General features: G+C 45.6%; 2 protein-coding genes across 2 annotated transcripts in view; both read left to right on the plus strand.

Moving 5' to 3' along the window:
- The window catches only part of LPAR2 (lysophosphatidic acid receptor 2), a 47,334-nt gene that overhangs the window by 10,012 nt on the left and 21,462 nt on the right, over positions 1–15,860 (plus strand). Inside the window, exons 3-5 of the mRNA XM_049708267.1 lie at positions 1,008–1,108; positions 3,091–3,279; positions 7,330–7,403. The gene's annotated coding sequence lies outside the window, so the exon portion shown is untranslated. The remainder of the gene's footprint in view (positions 1–1,007; positions 1,109–3,090; positions 3,280–7,329; positions 7,404–15,860) is intronic.
- Positions 1–15,860, plus strand: part of PBX4 (PBX homeobox 4) — a 34,725-nt gene that overhangs the window by 5,140 nt on the left and 13,725 nt on the right. The window lies entirely within an intron of this gene.

A 15,860-nucleotide genomic window follows, 5' to 3' on the forward strand; every position in this document is an offset into this window, starting at 1 on the left:
ACACTAGCTACCTCTCAAGTGCTCAGTAGCCATGTGACTACCATCTTAATGCAGGTAGAGAACATTTCCATCATTGCAGAAAATTCTGGACAGCAGTGTTCTAGAGCAATGCTTCTCTTAGCTGGACCTGCAGCAGATCTCTGCAGAAATCTTATTGCACAGGTTCTGATGTAGCAGGTCTCAGTGGGGCCCAAGAGTCCACATTTCTAACCACCCTCCCAAGGGTGCCAATGCCGCTGATCTCAGACCACACTTGGAGAGGTCAGACTCTCAAGAGTGGAGATGATAGCGTGTCATTTATTTCAATTTTCATGAATCATTTTACCTAGTAGATGGTTAATCTGACAAATGGAAATTATTTTTGAGCCTAAGTTGTGTTTGTGGGCATAAGGGATTTTAAATTAATCACAAGGGTCACATATTAGCATTGTTTTGTCTATTTAATATAGAAAGAAAATTAGAAATGAACAAATAAAAATCAGAAAACAGTTGATTTTTTTTTCTCTAGATGAAACATTTGATCTGGGGCCATGGGACCTTGTTGTTTCAGGATCTGTTTACATTTTCAGTCTAAGGAAATCAAGTTTTAGAAGTCCCAGGGTTGTTTCTATATTTCCTTTACATGGTCTATAAAACCATAGCTCAACTTTGCGTTAGTTTGTTGAACTTGAGTGTAATAGAAAATGATCATTGGGGAATGATAATAAGGTCTTTAGGGCAAAAAAACTTTACATATAACGAATAAAAATATGATGGAGAATGGTCACTATTATACATGTGTTAAGAGTAAGCTATATGGCATATGCGGTGGTGAACCTGAAACTAAAAAGAGTATATTTAGAGGTTGGCCTTTGGGCAATATAACAGATATTGTAATTAGGGCCTCCATAGCTTTCCTTAGGAAGAAAAGATTTCTCTGAACTTTTTTTAAATTTGATTTTTACATATATGACTTGTTAGGTATTTTCTACTCGTCAAAATTTGCATGACTTTCTTCATTCCTCCAGTATTTCTGCAGACTTTACCTGGAATATGGATTAAATTCTGAATATTAAAAGGAGATGATGACATAAGTTTGACTATCCTTAAAACTTACTCAAATGGCAAGGTATGTACTGTCAAGTGAATGGTGTGCCCCTCGTCTTGGTACCTCTGGGATACTAAATATGGAAACACAGACCCCTAGAAGTATGTACATTAATGCATGTCAGAAAGCATTGAGCTTTCAGCACGCCCATCAAAGAATGCAAGGGGTCAGAAGAGGAATTTATGGTTTGGAATTTCCTAAAGCCAGATAGCATTAGCATGAGAGGATCTATTAGTCCAAAGCCGGGAAGTAAAATTTCAGAGCTGAAATTTTCTTTTTCATCGCCCTTAAGGAGGTTCTGTAGATACCAGTCAACTTGGTGCCTGGCAGTCTGTGTTCTTAGACTGCTTGCAGGTTTTAGCTCTGCTCCTGGGTTAACATGCTTAGCTTGGCTTTGTCTAGTGCCAAAGGAAACTCTTGCTGTCCTTGGTGTGCTTTTCCTAAGAGTTGGATTTTGTTGGATTTTATTTTATTTTATTTTATTTTACTTTTTGCTGCATTGGGTCTTCATTACTGCATGCGGGCTTTCTCTAGTTGCATTGAGCGGGGACTACTCTTCATTGCGGTGCGCAGTCTTCTCATTGCAGTGGCTTCTCTTGCAGAGCACAGGCTTTAGGCACGTGGGCTTCAGTAGTTGTGGCACGCGGGCTCAGCAGTTGTGGCTCACAGGCTTAGTAGCTCCGCAGCATGTGGGATCTTCCCAGACCAGGGATTGAACCCATCACCCCTGCATTGGCAGGCAGATTCTTAACCACTGCGCCACCAGGGAAGTCCCGATTTTGTTGGTTTTAAAACAATTTCCTGAAGCTCTCTAGGATCACAGCAAAATCCCTTTTTTTTGCTATACACGGGCCTCTCACTCTTGTGGCCTCTCCCGTTGCGGAGCACAGGCTCCGGACGCACAGGCCCAGCGGCCATGGCTCATGGGCCCAGCTGCTCCGCAGCATGTGGGATCTTCCCGGACTGGGGCACGAACCCGTGTCCCCTACATCGGCAGGCGGACTCTCAACCACTGTGCCACCAGGGAAGCCCAAAATCCCTTTTGATTGTCTCTCTTGTCATGATGCACTATTAAACCCCTTAATATTTTCCCTTCATTCCTAGAGTGGATGAGTGCCCCGTGTGGGCTCGGCCCTAGAACCGAGACCAAAAAGAGGGGCCCCCAGCCGAGCCCTGTGTGCTTCTGGCTTCTGCTCCCTTCTTTGGCTGTGGAACCTAGCAGTTCTCACCCTAGTTTTTGATTCTCCACTTGCCCCACTTAAGTCTAGAGACGTCAGAGCTCTGCTTTCAAACTCTTCATTTCTACTCTGCTAGTGTCACATCTTTAGCCTCTACCTTTCCTTCAGTTCAGTTCAACAAATCTTTGCTCAGTTAGTGTGCCAAGTATGGTGCTGGCCTGGAATTTCTGAAATGAGTAAGTTGAGGCCTTCATCATGTCCGGGCCAGGCGTGGTAAATGCTTTAAACGGAAGAAAGGAGGGAGTAAGAAATCCAGGCTAGGACAGGCCAACCCATTAGAGTCTTGGACTAGACAGAGGAGTAGGACTTCCCCAAGTCCGGAGGAGGGAGAAGGTCAGCAGGACTCTGGTGAAGAGCCTCGAATGCCTTGCTAAGTGGTTTGTGTTTTTTGGAGCAGGCAGTGAGAAGCCATTTCACCTTTTGCTCAGGAGAGAGATTTTCATCTCTCTGTGGTTTTGAGTAAGAAATTTAACAATAGTGTTGATTGTGACCAATCCATGGGCAGATTAGGAAATAAGGACATCATAATGAGATTTTCACAGACTTAAATTTATTCCATTTAAAGGTTGCATTTCATTCAAGTCCTGCAGAGTTTTTCTTGTGTTGTATTAAATAACTATCCTCGTTTCCTATTGCCAAAACTGCCTCCTGATCCAAGGCTTCATTTTGCTAAAATAACTGTAATAATTTCTATGGTTGAATTTGGGTATCAGTACGTATTCTCAACCCCCATTTACTTAGCTGTTTTTGTTTCGTTGTTTGTAGGTTTGCTTTTAGAATGACTCTACAGATGACTGATGGTACCCACAACAGTTTGATTCTTCCCAGTTTTACTTTTACAAAGAAGCTTATTTTAAAATGCCAGGGCATCTGTCTCCTGGGCTGCATTCCTTTCTGGAGCTTGGCATCCTCTGTGAATTTCTAGGTTTTCCATCAAGATTTGATTTCCTCAGGGTAGGAAACATGTCTTCTAATTTTTGTTCTTTACCTAGGTCTGTCTCCAGGAGGTGACTGGATTTGTCAGCTAAAACAATCCTTCTAGAAATGAGAATAATTAAGGGGATTTGATTTCATCTTTTGTTGAGGTATTAGAATCATTGCCGCTCTCAGGGAAGCTTTTTCAAGAAGTATCTTATTCTAAAGGATAAGATCTCTGAATATATCTCTAAATCAAATTCCTCAGTAATTTAAAATGATACCTTGCTCAGGAAATAAGTCAGATAGAAAAAGACAAATAGTGTATGTTTTCACTGATACGTGAAATCTAAAAAATGAAACAAGCAAACAAACAAAAGAAATCTCTCACAGATCCAGAGAACAAACTAGTGGTTGCCAGAGGGGAGAGGGCTGGGGGAGAGGCTAAATAGGTGAAGGGGCTTAAAAGGTACAAACTACTAGGTATAAAATAAGTAAGTTACAAGGATGTAATGTACAGCACAGGGAATATAGTCAATGTTTTATAATAACTTTGTTTGGAGTATAAGCTATACAAATATTGAATTACTATGGTGTACACCTGAAACTAATGTAACGTAAGTCAACTATACTTCAGTAAAAAATAAGTAAATAAATAAATACCTCCAAAATAAATAAATATAATATAATAATACCTTGTTCAGGAAAGCAGATTTTTCCATAATTTGGAAAAGTAAATTACAGCTAAAATTAGAAGCTACAGTACACAGTTAGTAGAAGCCAGGACGTGACTTATGTTCTATTCATTCCCACATTCCTTTCTCCTTATACAGTGACCGGTATATACTAGTGCCTCAATAAATGTTTGTCCTATAAATATTGAATAAGTGGGGTTGGAGGATGATAAAGCTGTATGCTTTCATTTTCTGGCATGATTCTATGTGACTCTCAATAGTTTTGTTACAGATTGGTTTTGTTTAGCATTGGTTTTAAAAGGATATTCGCAGATTTGTTTTTTAATTTAGATTATCCTCGGAAGTTTCTTTTATTTATTTAAAAGATTTATGATTTCTCATTCATTGGAATTTTGCTTCTTCATAAACATTAACATTTTGTTTTGTTTTAATGTAGATACTTGGTTGCATAGAACATGTCAGGTACTTGCTAAAGGTGCGAGCACAGACCTTCTTTTTCTCCCCACAGTCCCCATTCACTGCCTTACAATCTGTTCAGTTATCTCAGCTATCTGTCACTATGTAACAAATTACCACAAACCTAACAGCTTAAAACAGTTAAAACTGATCTCAGTTTCCACAGGCAGGAATCTGGGCACAGCTGAGCTGGGTCCTCTGCTCAGGGTCTCACAAGGCTTTGGTCAAGGTGTTGGCTGATCTGTGTTCCTATCTGAAGCTCAGGATCATCTTCCAGTCTCGTAGGGTTGTTGGCAGAACCCTTGCTTGCAGTTGCAGGACTGAAGTTCTTGTTTTCTTGCTGGCTGTCAGCTGGGGGTCTGCTCTCAGCTTCAAGAGGCTGCCTGCGGTTCCCCATTACCGACCCTCTTACAACATGGCAGCTGGCTTCAAGGCCAGCAGGTGACATTCCCCAGTCCACTAAGGTGGAGTCATAATGTAACATAACCACGGGCGAGACTATATACCATCACTTTTGCCAGACTATATACCATCACTTTTGCCACTTTGCAAGTCACAGATTCTGCCCAATCTCAAGGAGACAGGATTATACTCAGTGGGGGTCACCTTAGGATATGTCTGTCACAGAAATTAGTTCATCCCCTTTGATGAATGATGTAGTCTGTCGTACTTTATGTAATCACTGATGGTTTGCTGTCAGCCGCTTGATCACCTCTAGGCCAAGAACATGCTTAAAGGTTAGACATTTGTTTACTTTTCATAATAAACCACAAAAACATTCTGTGAAGTTACTTTGTATTCATTCAAAGGTGCTTTATACTGTATCGAAAGTAAGATGTTTTATAAGCAGGAAGCTGACCTGGGAATAATCATTCCTAGAATCCCCTTTAAGAAGCAGAGCAGCCGACTTCATTCTCTTTCCTTGTATTCTTTTTTAAATGTATTTCTTTATTTATTATTTATTTTTGGTTGCATTGGGTCTTTGTTGCTTCGCATGGGCTTTCTCTAGTTGCGGTGAGTGGGTGGCTACTCTTTGTTGCAGTGCACAGGCTTCTCACTGCCGTGGCTTCTCTTGCTGAGGAGCACGGGCTCTAGGCATGTGGGCTTCAGTAGTTGTGGCACACGAGCTCAGTAGTTGTGGCTGGCGGGTTTAGTTGCTCCGCAGCATGTGGGATCTTCCTGGACCAGGGCTCGAACCCGTGACCCCTGCATTGGCAGGTGGATTCTTAACCACTGTGCCACCAGGGAAGCGGGGCGGGGGTGTGGGGGTGTGTGGGGTGTGTGTAGGCATGTTGACTGGTGCTGAGAGTTAGATAAAAGAGGTATTGGGAGTGTGGCCTTTGGATTTGAGTTTGCATATGAAAGGCACGCTCTCAGGCAAGTTGTTTGCTATATCTGGATTTAGTTAGCCCTGGGAAGGGCAGTCTCTCCCGGCCCCAGGATGTCAAAGCATCATAAAAGATAGAAAATTTTAAACATGATTAATACACACCCTTTCTTTTAGCACTTGCTACATTTCTTTACTTTCTTTTGGGATCAAGTGTCAAAGAGTTTGTGGTTGCTACTTCCACTTCCTCTCCCATCTCCACCCACCTTCTCCCAACCTTCTCACTCTGCTGAGTCACCAGTGACCTCCATGTTGCTAAATCCAAGGTCTCTTCTCCCACTTCACCTCTCAGAAGCATTTCTCACAGATTACTCTTCTCTCTTTGAAACTGTTTTTGGTCCCTCCCCACTGGCAGTTTGGGTCCCAGTCTCTTCTGCAGGATTTTCTCATCTGCTTGACCTCTACAAGTACAGATGCCTAAGCCTGGGGCCTGGGCCGCTCTCTATCTACATTGTCCTATAGTGATTCCCTCAAGTCTTGTGGCTTAAAGTGCCATCTCTATGCCCAGGACTCCATCTTTGTATTGTTTATCTCCAGCCTTGAGTCCATGTCCATGTGCCAGCTGCCTACCTGATACCTCCTCTTGGGTAGCTCATAGGGATCTCAGGTGAAACCTGATCAAAGTACAACCCTCCTTTCCAGACCCTCCTCCCCCAAACCTGCTGCCCTCCAGTCTGCCCTGTTGAAGTTGATGATATTTCCATCCATCCAGTTGCTCAGACCTAAAGCTAGTAGTTATCCTAGAACCTCCTCTTTCCCTAAAACCCTACACCAGTTTATCAGGAGGTCCTGTTGATTCTGTTCCCCAAACCAAAGATCTATCTACTTTTTATGTCTACTACCATAACTCTAAGCCAACAGCATTTCTGGACTATTCCAGCTGTGATAGCCTCCAGATTGGTATCCTTGGCTCCATATTTGCCTTCCAGCCCAGTCTCCAGAGAGCAGCCACAGTGATCTTTTTAAAATGCAGTTTGGGCTGAGAGGCCCGCGGGAGCGGCGGAGATGCCACCTGATGGCATTGAAACGAATGGGAATTGTAAGCTACTATGAGAAAATCCGTACCTTTGCTGTAGCAATAGTAGGTGTTGGTGGAGTTGGCAGTGTGACTGCTGAAATGCTGACAAGATGTGGCATTGGTAAGTTGCTACTCTTTGACTATGACACAGTAGAACTGGCCAATATGAATAGACTTTTCTTCCAACCTCATCAAGCAGGGTTAAGTAAAGTTCAAGCAGCAGAACATACTTTGAGGAACATTAATCCTGATGTTCTTTTCGAAGTACACAACTACAATGTAACCACAGTAGAAAACTTGCAACGTTTCATGAATAGAATAAGCAATGGTGGATTAGAAGAAGGAAAACCTGTTGACCTAGTTCTTAGCTGTGTGGACAATTTTGAAGCTCGATCATTTGAAATGCTACGGTTCTGTCCTTTCATAAGAGGGTTTTTCAACAGACCTGGCAGACTCAGTATAGAGGATCATTACTCTCATGCACAGAATGACTCTTCTCCTTCTCACCTGCTCCTCTGTCACCTCTCTTTCAGAAAGCATGCTCTGAATTGTCATCAGATGAAGCCTGCTCTCTTCAGTGTGCCCTGTGAGATCAAGGAAAAGGCAGGTAGGCCGCTGAGAAGACACTTCTTGTGTGGCATCAGGACCACAACAACCTCGCACCTCTGGTCCTGGCTCAGCCCTAACGTGCGTCGTGGGCCATCTTGCTCGTCACATCCCTCTCTGGCAGCGATGGTTCAGTTGGTACATTTCTGCTTTGTCAGAGCCCTGCTTTCCGGTGTATCACACTCATTTATTTTGCAGTTTGTAACTAGAGAAATACTGTTGCCAGTGAGTAATAAGCAGCTGCATTCTAGGTGCAAGACCTCAGAGCCATTGTGGCATTCAGTTGTTTTACAAAAGGATCTGAGATGACAGAATTAGGAAAGTAGAATCATAATCAAAATCTAGCCTGCACTCTAGAGCCCGTGAGCCACAACTACTGAAGCCCTCGCGCCTAGAGCCCATGCTCCACAACAAGAGAAGCCACTGCAATGAGAAGCCCGTGCGCCGTAATGAAGAGTAGCCCCTACTCGCTGCAACTAGAGAAAGCCCACGCGCAGCAACAAAGACCCAACGCGGCCAAAAATTATTCAATTAATTAATTTTTTAAAAAGAAGGAAGAAAAATTAGTACAGAGAGTATACCCTTCTCCCAGCTTCTTCTAATGGCAACACCTTCAGAACCATAGTGCAGTGATTAAACCAGGAAATTGATGTTGGTACAATGCTCTGTAACTGAGCAACAGGTCCCATTTGAATTTCCCCAGGTTTTGTCCTAAATGCCCTTTTTCTGGTCCAGGATCCCACACTGCATTTAGTCATCGTGTCTCCTTAGTCACCACCAATCTATGAAGTTTCTTCCATTGTTCCTCATCATCCGTGGCTTTCATACTTTTGCTGAGACCTGCTCAGTTATTTTATAGAGTCCCTCAGTGTGGTTCGTCCGTTGTTTCTTCATAATTAGACTGAGGTTGTGCATCTGTGGCAGGAATCGCACAGAAGCAACGTTGTGTCCTCAGTGCATCGTGTCGGAGGTATGTGCTGTCAGTAAGTCCTATCACTGATAGGACCACTGACCTTGATCACTTGGTCAAGGTTAATAGCAATTTGAAGATGGTTTACAAGAGAAGCCACAAATATGGTGAAGACATCATTTAAACCAAAATCATCAGAGAAGGGTTGTCACTTGATTTCTTAGAGTGAGTTGGTGTCTCTCGTTTTGTTTTTGGCTGCATTGGGTCTTTGTTGCTGTGGCGGGCTTTCTCTAGTTGCAGCGAGCGGGGGCTACTCTTCATTGCGGTGTGCGGGCTTCTCATTGTGGTGGCTTCTCTTGTTGTGGAGCACGGGCTCTAGGCATGAGGGCTTCAGTAGTTGTGGCACGCGGGCTCAGTAGTTGTGGCTCACGGGCTCTAGAGCGCAGGCTCAGTAGTTGTGGCTCACGGGCTTACTTGCCCCGCGGCATGTGGGATCTTCCCGGACCAGGGCTCAAACCCGTGTTCCCTGCATTGACAGGCGGATTCTTAACCACTGCTCCACCAGGGAAGTCCAGAGTGAGTTGGTCTCTTGAGATCAATTATTTGAATGTCATGTGTCACTTTGGAGCGTAGCACTTGAGTATGCTGGGGCTTGTGGAAAGCACGTATGTGGTACAAAAGTATGTTTATTTCTGAACACGGTTTTGGTGCAAGATTGACGTGTACTTGACATGGACGGTGGCAGAGAGCAGTGAAAGGGTCTGAATTCCGCTTTACCTCTGGCTCCATGACCCTGGCATGTGACTGAAACTTCCTCTGTCCCCAGTCCTTCTCTGTGACTTGGGGACAGTGACAACACTTAGCTCACGGTTATTGAAGACTGTGTGAGTTCTTACATATAAGGCTATGGGTGTGGTACCAGCCTCCACCACTTATCTGGTGACTGAAAGAGAAATTCAATTTTAAACCTACATTTGTTTCACCCAAATGCTGTAAGGACGTGATATTTCCCCACACACACAGTTGGAACATTTTTTATTGTGATAAAACATACATAACATAAAATTTACCACTTTACCATTTTTAAGTGTACAGTTCAGTGGCATTAAGTACATTTACATCATTGTGCAACCATCACCACCATCCATCTCCAGAACTTTTTCATCTTCCTAAACTGAACACTAACTCCCCATTAAACACTAACTCCCCATTCCCCACTCCCCTGGCCTCTGGTAACCACCATCCTACTTTCTGTCTTTGTGAATGATTGCTCTAAGTACCTCATATAAGTGGAATTATACAATATTTGTCCATTTGTGACTGGCTTATTTCACTTAATATAATGTTTTCAAGGTTCACCCATGTTGTGGCATGTATCAGAATTTGCTTCTTTTTTATGGCTGAATAATATTCCATCATATAGATGGACCACATTTTGTTTATCCATTCATTGTGGGACATTTGGTTGTTTCCACTTTTTGGCTGTTGTGAATAATGATGCTAATATCTGCGCAAATATATGTTTGAGACCTTGCTTTCAGTTATTTGGGGTATATACGCAGGAGTGGAATTGCTGGATCACATGGTAATTGTATATTTAAGAACTGCCAGACTGTTTTCCACAGCAGCTGCACTATTTTACATTCTAACCAGCAGTGCACAAGGGTTCCAATTTCTCCACATCTTCTCCAACACTTGTTATTTTCTGCGTTTGTTTTGTTTTCTTTTTATAATAGCCATCCCGTTGGTTGCGAAGTGGTATCCCATTGTAGTGGACATGATATCCTTTTACACTTGTTTGTATTTGAAAGACTCTGTTTGATGACAGCAGATTTTGGGAATCATATTATTTCAAAGGAATATCTCATTGTGGATCTTCATGGTGTCACTCCTTAACCCAGGTAGAAGTCAACATTTTATCTGTTATCTTTCCCACCACTTTCCTTTCTCATAAGAGCCAGCATGGGGTATATTTCTGTTCTAATTCTTTTACCCTCTATGCACTCTGTAACCCAAAAGCTTATATCCCATTTGGTTTACAAAGCCACTGTAGTTTGAGTGGTCTATGTGTGTTCTCATAGGTTTGTTTGTGTGTGTTTAACTTTTTATTTTGAAACAATCACAGATTCACATAAATGTTCCAAGAACACGCAAATACATTTTCTCCCCGAACTATTAGAGAGTAAGTTGCTGCCACGATGCCCCGTGACCCCTGCGCACTTGAGTGCGTTTCCAACAAACGGGGACAGTCTCCTTTTTACCCACAGGACAACTGTCATGGTCAGGAAGGGAACACTGATACCCCACCCACCATGGAATCCGCAGATCTCATTCAGGCTCTGTCAGTTGTCCCAATAATGTCCTTTATAGAAAAGGACAAAAAGGTCAAAATCTTGTTGCGTTAGTTATCACATCTCTTCGGTCTTGTTTCATCTGTGACAAGCCCCTGTCTTTCCTTGACTTTCATGACCTTGACCATCTGGAAGATCACAGGCAAGTCCCTCCATCTGGGTTTATCTGGTGTTTCCTCATGATTAGATTTCTGCTACACATCCTCAAAATGAAGCAACGCCTCTTCTCACACAGAGGCTGCTCAGTGGTGCCCACATTTGCTCTGTCCCCTATTGATGACTTGAACTTTGATCACTCAAGTGAGATAGTGTCTGCCAGACTCCTCCTTTTTAAAGTTGCTCCTTTTCCCTTTGTAATAAGTATTCTGTAGGAGGTACTCTGAGACTATCCCTCATTCAATTTCCCTTTTATTCATTTTCGTATTTTGTGTCAGTATAGATTCATGGAATGCATGGAGTCTTATTTTATCACAGTTACTATTATCACTCATTTCGACGCTCAAATTGTCCCCGCGTTGGCTAGCGTGAGACCCTTGAAGCTGGCTCATGTCCTTCTGACATGTCTCCATCAGCCTCTGAGCATTCCCTTCCTTGCTGCCATAACATGTTCCAGGCTCGTATTCTCCCCTCTGCTGCCGGCCCGGGGTCAGCCATTTCTCCAGGAGCCCTGGCTCCACTTAGAGTAGTTCTTGGTCCCGGGTATGCTCGTTACTACTGAGGTGGTACTGCTCTGGTCACTCTCAGGGCACAGAGCTCAGGAGTATTTGCGGGCGATGCATATATATGTGTACACAGACTCATTCATGTCTGTTTTTACTGTATCTGCATATATTGAAAACCATGAGCTCATTTCAGTATCTTTTTTTTTTTTTTTTTGGCTGCATCAGGCAGCTTATGGGATCTTAGTTCCCCAACCAGTGGTCAAACCCGGGCGCCGGCAGCGAAAGGGCCGAGTCCTAACCACTGGACGGCCAGGGAATTCCCTCATTTCAGTGTCTTTAATTCTGGTTCAGCACCACAGGGTTCATTCTATTTTTCTCTCTCTCTAGATTGGTAACTCCTTTCTCTGACAATAAGAACCCTGCTCCCATCATCCTCAGTACTTCTACTTATTTAATCAGTCATTCCCTCCCCCCCTCACGTGCATCCCTTTTCACCACCTCAGCCCCTGACCCGGGTCCCCCACCAGCTCCCACTGGCTGCCCTCCTCGCTTCCCTTAGGCTCCAACGCCCAGAGCCAGGTCACCCTCTGCGGACGGCCCCTTGCCCTGTAGGTCCCACACTAGGCTCCTGCTCAGGTGCCTCTCACAGGTGTTTGAATGTCTAATGGCCTGTCTTGTCTGTTCCTTAATTAAATTATGGGGAGCAGATATTATGACTTCTAGTAAACAAGGTTGGGCTTTTTGGGGGTTTAAACAAGTTTGCCCGTAGCCCCTCGCAGCACTCCCTTCAGTGCCCTGTGTGAAACAGGTAAGCAGCATTCCTACAGCTGAACGAGCACAACCCACGAGTCCTGTGAGCTGGAAGAAACTGCCCACGGGGGACACGCCAGTGTCCATCCCCTGGAGACATTGGCTACGGTCACATGCTCCTCAGGACCGTTGAATTGTATGATGTTGATCACCATCATAAAAACTTACCGTGTTGTTGCCTCTCTCTGAGGTGTGCTGTCCCCCTGCCAGCTCCCACCTGCCGCCAGGGGGAAAAAAACAGCCCTTGGCGGGGGCAGGTGATCCCCACTGCCCTCAGCAGTTGGCTCTGTCATCAGAGCTCCTTGGGTGTGTGGGCCCTTGAGGTTTTTATTGACAACTTAGCTATGCAAAGTAAGGAATTTAGTAGTAATGAAAAGCAGTTTTTCCAAGTAGTTTAATCAGCTGTTGTCTCAGGAAGCTGTAGTTCTTGATGACCTTTTCCCCATTAGTGAGATGATGCTGGGACTGTTGGGGAAACTGCTTCTTGAGAGCTGTGGGTGTGCGCTGTCTGGGCACTTCTCCTTTTGCTTCATCTGATTCTGTATGTCCATATGTGAACACAGCTGTCAGTCAGCTTCAAACTCAGCAGTTTCAGGAGAAAATGAAAGGTTTGAGACCTACTGCCATCAGGACAGGCTGAGGTGTCCGTTTTAGCCCACGCCGCTGCCCTGTCCCATCTTCCCAGGTGGCAAGGGCTACACTCAGGGCTTCTGACTCCACCCAGGCTGAATCCCAAGGCGGCTGTAGGGCTCAGAGCATAGGCCATGCGTCAGATCTGGGCATTTCTTCATAAAATCATGCTTCCTCTCCACTGATTGGCTCAAACATCAGGGTGCCTGGTACATTTGGCTGCACGGGGATGGGGCAGCACCACTCAGCCTTGAAAAGCACTGGCCATCACAATTGCCGAGAGCTGCCTAAATGTCAAGTTCAGTGTGGCCAGGTGTCTTTTCATATCAGTAGGAAGTGCAGTCATGGAAGCACTGTGTTTCCAGCACATGGGCCGCAGGCCTTACAGTCTCCAGGATGGACCACGAGGAAAGTAAATGAGATCTCAGTGCTGCCTCAGCTTCCCCCAACCCCATGACCAGGAATGACCAAGTCTTGGGCCAAAGAAAACTATTCAGGGTCATGATCCTGCACCAGCTTCCCATGGGCCTCTGCCCGATGAGCGGTCCTGCAGGCTGAGCCTCCTGGGGTGCCCACACTGGGAGATAGCACGTTGGCTTCTTGATTTAACCCACGTTTCTCACATTTCCCTCTAGCTAGTGTCTGCGACAGACCTTTAGGGTAAACACTAAACCTGCACAGAGTGTTTAAAAGCCCAGTAGGTATTGATGGAGCGTGGGCCACAGCCAGAGAGCTCCGCGAGTCCTGGCATCATTACCCCAAACTTCCAGTGGCCCGGGACAGACAGTTACTTCACTCCTGTTTTACAGATGAGCAGAGTGAAGCTCCGGAGAGAGGGTTGCACCCCCGTAACCCACAGCCAGGCTGCGTGCTGCCCCTCCACACCCTTTTGTGGCTCAGGGAGGGAACTCTGCACCCACAGGCCCTGGGCACTGTCTGTGCATCTGCTGCACTCATGCACCCATGATGGCTCCTAGCCTCTGCAATCTGTCTCCAATGGTGAGTGCAGGGTCTAGGACGAGCCGTGTCCTAGGACTGCCCTGGTACCTGACACACAGTGTACACACCTTATATTTTTGTTGAGTGAAGAACTGTTTCTGGTGACTGATACCTATTAAGTGAAATCCTTTATCCTGTACAGCTTACGGGGTTCAGGAAGACTGAGTGTCTGGGGCCTGACTTAGAACCCAAGGCTTATCATTCGTATCATCCTGAAAAGAAAGCCATCCTCCACGTAAACCGTGTTGTCAAATGTTCCTGGAAGCACTACCCCACGAGTTCCAGGAATTGCCTTCCGATGCCTCCTCCGGCCTGTGGGAAGGACACGGGTGCATCTTCCAGGGTCGATACGCAGGCCCTCCACCTGTGCTCTCCTGTGTGTGGTGTCTGGGTGGTCCTGCCTGCCGCAGTCTCTGAAGACCAAGGATACCCTAGGAGTACAGCCCCCTCCCGAATCCTTCCCTTGAAACAGCCATCCTTCTTGGTATCTGGAGGAGCTGTCCTGAGGAGAACAAATAAACCCTTTTTAGAGAGCTTTGAATTTAGCTGGGAGGACCCAATACTGGCCCAGTCCCTTTCCTGAAACCCTTGGGGCTGGGTGCGTTACAGAACTCAGAATTGTTTAGGCTTTACGTATGTGGTGTTGACAAGAGCTGAGGCAGAGCCTTGCGTTCAGTGACAGCCTCAGAACAGGAACGGTCGCACACACTGGTGTGGGTCAGGCTCTGCCTCCAAATTCACTTGAATGCCAACTTGCGTAAAGACCTTTGGATCTGGGATTGCAGATGGGCAGCGCGTTGAAGAGCCGCCAGGCGTCCTGGGAAGTTCACATCGAGGGACCTGCTCCGTCTTCTCCAAGCTGTGACTGTCCCCTGTGCTGGCCTCAAGTACACATCTGTGCCTCACTTTGGTCAGTCCTGGGTTCACTTTGTTTCTGAGGAGCGAGAAGTCCCAGCCTCACCAGCCTTGCTCTCGGGCCAAGGAGCACGGGCAGCTGCCGTGGGGGAAGTGGATGTAATAACTCTCACACAAAGGACCGCCCTCCTATTTCCTCACCACCGTTCCTGGGCCTGGCTGGGAGCTCTCAGGCATAAGTAATCCAGCGGGGTTTTTTTACCTCTGTTTCCCTTCCTCCTCTGCCACTCAGGTCTGTTGCAGTTGCAACATCTTGATCAGTAGCTTCAGCTTTCTGGTTGGGTCTGTCCAACGACTACCCTTCGGACCAACGTGTGTCTTCTTCCAGAATTCAGATCCCTTTTGTGTTTGGCTGGCCCTGGGGCTGAGACCCCTGTGCGGTATTTCGCTGTGGCCGCGCAGGCGGCGGATCTCCTAGAGCTGGAGGGTTATTTTTCAGGTTGCTTGGAGTGTCCTTTCTCGGCTCCACAGGCTCCAGGTGACTCATGAATCAAGCCTCCGATTCTGATCAGCCTACAGAGCTCCTCTGCCGCTATTGACTGTGGCCCATCCCACAGGGGTGGCTTGCATTTGAATTAATTAAAATCAAGTATAATTAGATAAGACGTTCTTCAGCCACACTAGCCACATCTCAAGTAATCAGTAGCCACATGTAGCTAGTGGCTCCCATATTAGTGCAGATCTAGAACATCCATCATTGGGAAAGTTCTGTTGGACAGACAGGTGGATTAGTATAGACAAATAGAAAATCAAGGATTATGAAAAAAATCTAATGTCCATGATGATGACTAGAGAAACAAGATGTGGTCCATCTGTACAATGGCCTGTTGTTCAGCCATAAAAAGGAATGAAGTTTTCTGACACAAACTACAACACATGGATGAACCTTAAAAACTTTATGCTAGGGCTTCCCTGGTGGCGCAGTGGTTAAGAATCCGCCTGCCAATGCAGAGGACACGGGTTCGAGCCCTGGTCCGGGAAGATCCCACATGCTGCGGAGCAACTAAACCCGCCAGCCACAACTACTGAGCCCATGTGCCACAACTACTGCAGCCCGCGCACCTAGAGCCCGTGCTCCTCAGCAACAGAAGCCACGGCAGTGAGAAGCCCGTGCACTGCAACGAAGAGTAGCCACCCACTCACCGCAACTAGAGAAAGCCCATGCGCAGCAACAAAGACCC

This window comes from Orcinus orca, chromosome 3 (genome assembly GCF_937001465.1).
Source record: "Orcinus orca chromosome 3, mOrcOrc1.1, whole genome shotgun sequence".
In the NCBI taxonomy this organism is placed as follows: Eukaryota; Metazoa; Chordata; class Mammalia; order Artiodactyla; family Delphinidae; genus Orcinus; species Orcinus orca.